Raw genomic sequence first — 5,240 nt, 5'->3', positions numbered from 1 at the left:
GTAACCCACAGCACTTTTAAAGCTTTAACACCCCCACAAAAAAAGATCTGCCACCACATAGACACTAACTTATTCATCCTGCCGTGGTATTAAGTTTGCAGTTCCACACTTGATGCCATTCCCAATTATCTCCAAACCAGTTTAGCACCAGCCACAGCATATCTACTGCTCCTTCTGCCACACCAGTGAGCTTAAGTGCTGCACTCCAGGTTAAACGAGAGATTATTTTCCGTCCTGTAGCATGCCTGCAATGTTTACCAGTGCTCTAGAGCACAGGTCACCTAAAGGTGTGTTGAAACATAACAGCTAGCAGTCAGGATAGCAAACGGAGTTTTACGAACACCAGCAAATCCAGCAGGATAACAGGAATCTAAAATACCCCTGGGCAAAGACGCCTCCCCCCCATATATCAAAACCAGGGTGAAATGTGTCATGGAGTAATTACAATCTGAACAGAAATCTGCAGGAAAGTCTGCTAAGGTACCAGCTTCTCCCTCTCAGGTACTTAAAAACAAGCAGAGAGAAAAGTGACAGAATTCCTTGCATTTTCTGAATTCTCCTCTTCTTTTGATGCATACAAAAGAGAAAAGCATAGGAAACAAGAGCCCACATTTCCCTCACACTCAATGCTGAAATACCCTGTTCCCATCAGATCAGGAGGGGAAACTTTGATAAGCATTAGGTAGTCTTTTGTAGTTGTCATTCAAGAAAAAACAAAGAGCAGCTCTACCACCTCTCTGGAACTGGACTCCATCCTACTTGATGGCATCTTGCCAATGCTAATAATTTAGTAGGCTAGTTAAGTGCTTTTGAAACTAAAAGGCAGCTGTCAACACTTGTCCTAGACCAACCAGCTCTGGGGAAAAAATAGTCAGTCTGAACACTGTCTGAACCTGGAGCCGGAAAGTCATACCTAATCTAATGAAACTCTCTTGGGGAACACAACTACACATGCTGGCTATCTGCGAGTTAGGGAAATGCCACCACCAGCATTAATGGTGGTGGGCAGAGCAGATGGGTCCTGAGCAATGGGAATCCAGCATGGGCCTGAGGTTGCTCACAGAGGACACTGCCTGCTTGACTTTCTTCTCCTGTCCTACCACATACTGGAATCTTCAAGAAGGTGCGGTGCCCTGAGATGCTAGAGATGGTATCTCAAAGTATACGGCCGAACCTAACTTTGACCCTGAGGTTCCACATTCCCCAGGGAGGTGCATAACGCTCCTGCCTGCGGGAAGAGCCAGGTTGGAGGTGCACCCCAGCACTTCGCAGAAGCCATTCTTCAGTCCCTACGTGGGAGTTTGGTTTCGGTCTGCTTAGCCTAGAGCCTGTGTCAGTCTACATATTTGGAGTCCTCGGAACTATAGCTGGAGCATTCCTCAAGCTTTAATGAATGCAGTGCAACACCTCTGTGATCTAGGCAGGTATAATGATCACCAGTGTAATTTTCAGCATATTAGAAGGTAGCCACAGTTTTCTTCTACACAAACATAGCACAGGTTTTTTTCAGCTCGATATTTTCAAAACTTTCTGTAGTTAAGGCAAGCCTTAAGACCCACAAAGAAAATCTCACATGTCAGTTCCACAGGCACAAAGGATGCATGAAGACCATTAAAGCCACACAGGCCCAAGCAAAGTAAGATGCCAGGAAAAGGCAACTGCACATCTCTAACAATAACAAAACACATGGTAGAAATCTGGGACACCAGCCTCTGGATCTACCAGCCTGTGGCCCTTGAGAGGCAGAGGGAGCAGCAGTACACATAAGGACAGTAAAAAGGATTTTCCTCAGTTTTTCTAAAGCCACCCTAACCAACAACCTTCAGTCACTGGGGCAGGAAAGAGAGGATTTCAAGCTGACTGCTCATTAGCCATGCACAGCAGCACAGACACCTAAGTGGGAGCTCCAGCATCCTCCAGAGGCTTGATTTTCATCTCGTTTAGCTCATTCTCTGCTAAAAGCCTTGCTGTAACAGCTTCTACAGCCTCTTCTGCTCTGAGAGGCACAGCAGAGTAACAAAACAGAGAACAAATTCACTGGCCAACTATTTCACTCTGGGGTAAACAGAGTTTCACTATAATCATGATCTCGAGAAGCTGGTTCCCTGGCACATGCTATTAACAGTGCCTGCATTATCCTTTAGCCTTGGAGAAGGAACAAACCTAGCCCCAAGACAGAAGGAAGGAACTAAATGCAGAAGGGAAATTAAGCTACTCAAATGCTCTTGTTCTTGGCAATAAATGCAAGAAGGAAAGATTATAATTATCTAGTTTACTGCCATAAACAAGCAATTTTTTAGTAGTCTAGTTTTCAGTAATTATTTCCAGAAGATGCCAGTCAAATAGCCATCTGAAAATGCAATCCCCCTTGTGCACAAAATCCAGGTGGCACAAAGATGGTACTGCCAAATCTTCTTCCAAATGCAGTATTACAAAAACAAACAATTATCTGGTAGGAGTTACTAGGATCCCCCAAATTACCAATTTGCTAGTGTAAACTATCCTTGCAGCAGCCTTGCTCTTCCTTTGTGGACATATTTCAGGAAACGTACTCTGAGTTTTGGATTCATTCTGAATCTTAAAGCCTGGAAGGATATGCCTGGTTTCAAGGGTTACTGTCGGCACTGTGCGTGGCTGTGCAATGAACACATCCAGCATACAGGGGTAAAACAGTCTTGAGAAATATCAGTTCATCACTCTATAAACATGTTTGTGGTGTGCAAAGGAGACAACCTGGTGAGACAGCTTGTGTCATTCATCCTCAGACAATTCTGTCACTAAGAGTAGTCTGCGAGACAGATTTATGGAGGGCCAGAAGAGGACTAGTCTTTGTGATACACTTTTGCTTTGGCAATGGCCAAAGCACATTTTTCCAGCAATAACAGCTATCACAGGGGATGAATTGGCTGCTTCTAGTGCTTCAGAGTTCCAATCACAATTCCTCTAAGAAATGCAAAATTAGAGGGAAAAAAAAAAAAAAAAGTCCTATTAGGCTGAAATACTAGCAATTGTTATTTTTCCAGAAGAAATGCCTGGCATGTTGTATTTTATTTGCTGCCAGTGTAGTCTTTCAAAGGATGCAATCAAGTCAAATTCAGCACTTTTGTAAACATGGAACTGCATTTAACAGATCAGATGAACTTTGTACTGGACGTGATTCAAAGAGTGAACTTCATGTAATAATTTGTTCTGTCTCGGGGAAAAAAAAAAAAAAAAAAAAGAAAAAAAAAAAAAAAAAGAGCCCGAAACCAAAAGAGCTCTATTTTCTGTTCCAAAGGACAAGTTGCAGCACCACAGCACCATCTCTACTGCATACCTTTCCTCCTCCCTTTGCACTGCTCCAGCCCCTTTTTGAGGATGTTTTTTCTTTCTTGCACTAGTGATTTTAGGTTTTGCAATATCAAGTTGGGTGAAAACCTGGAATACAAAAACCGAACCCTTTGCTCAGATGGTATGAACAAAAAGTGAAGTGAACACTCAGTTTCAGGAAGTTAAAGAAAAATATTTTTACCATCTTTAGTTCTCATTTATGCAGACCTCACCAATGTATATGTTTTTCTCCACCCAGTCTGCCAGATGATGACTTTGATGCAGGGAGGAACATCCCCTCAGGCAGTCTTTTATTTCCCTTTTCTTAAAGCGTATTTGCAAGAAGCAACATGATAGAAAACAACTCAGCTCTCAGTTTCTTCTGTACGTAGCATTCCCAAGTTTTTGACCTAAGAGAAATTGGTCTGAGTTACAAAAACATCCAGTGCCAAGGTGCTGTTTGCAGTACAAAGTGAGGAGCTGGAGGAATTGGCTAGGCCACTCTGCTGAGCAACCAAAACAGTATCAAAACTTCCTCATGATTACAGCAGAGAAGAGATGGTAAAGGCGCCAACAACTCTGATCAAACACAGAAATTGCCCTTTCAAACCCAAGCATGAGATACCATCTGGGCATTGCACACACCAGTCAAGGCTTTTAGGCCATTTTAGTGAAACCTGCAAGTCTCCATGTGAAGACCACTCATCGCTGCGCAGCTCCCAAGTCACCAGAACTCTTTCAAAGGTTCATCCAGAAGCTCAAGAGTCTGCCTAAACTATAAAGGGACAGTCTGTGCTGACATTGTGTGCAACTACTGGCTAGCTACCGTAACACACTAGTGCCTAAGGTGCTGCCAGCCACTTCCTTTCTTCCACCAACAAAACGCTCACTACAGCTACTGCGACACAAAAGCATCCCTGTACCAATTCTGCTTCCAAATTAGAAGCCAGGCTAAGCAACTGTATCTTGCAAACAAGGTTATTGTATTTTTAAACTACTGGAAACAAAAAAATAATCAAAAGCAGACAGAAGCAGCATTCACCTCTCTGAAGTACTACCTAATCCACAACAGTACACAAGTTGAGCCCATAGGTAATTATGCTGAAAACCTTTTAATTCACAAATTTGGCCATGTAAACAGTTCTGCCAGAGGCATGTGTTCAGTGGTTCCTGAAAGGAACAGTTCCTACTCAGAGGCCAAATTTTTGTTGAACCTGCAGACATAAACCATCACAGTCTGACAGCAGCTTCTTCCTCAAGCAGACCCTTCATCATCCTGCAGTTCTTCCTCCAAAGTATATTTATTTCTACTACAGATAAGAGATATCAGAAAGGACATAAAAAGAACCACCCATTTTCTACTCTAACCAACCTTTGCTTCTAATTTCAAGCAAATCTCTAACCTAAGGGAAAGTTGATTTTAAGCATGAACATTTGAACAGCTTATCCATACAGCAAGTTACCTGTTATGATCCTGGTCACTCTGAGTCTTGTCCAGAAGATTCCACTTTGTCTCCAGTTCAGGCAGTGGCACTGTTATCAGGTGAGCGGAGCAGAAGCAAGCATCAAACTCTGGATCCCTGAGAAGAGCGGCTGGGCCCACTAACCAACAGGAGTTAAAATCCACTTGGTTTCTTTTTCCAGCATTTGCTCACCTGAGAACTTGACAAACTGATCCTGCTTACTGGATTTAAATTGGAGACAGGCTTCTTGGTCAAAGAGTTTTCTAGTCTAATGCAAGCAACCGCTGTGTCACCTAACCGATCAGAAGAACTGGTGACATTACCATTACTCAGCTCCAGAGCCTGCCAGCCTTTTGCTCACCTTCCACATACACGTGGAACAAGAGCAGTTGACAGCATACACCAGGTTTTAACTGGTTTTCCTTCAGACAGCATGGAAGAGGTTATCCTCCACAGCTAAACATCTGC

Source organism: Nestor notabilis, unplaced genomic scaffold (genome assembly GCF_000696875.1).
Source record: "Nestor notabilis isolate BGI_N333 unplaced genomic scaffold, ASM69687v1 scaffold21046, whole genome shotgun sequence".
In the NCBI taxonomy this organism is placed as follows: domain Eukaryota; kingdom Metazoa; phylum Chordata; class Aves; order Psittaciformes; family Psittacidae; genus Nestor; species Nestor notabilis.
The sequence above is the reverse complement of the archived record's forward strand: the minus strand, read 5'-3'. Positions refer to the sequence as shown.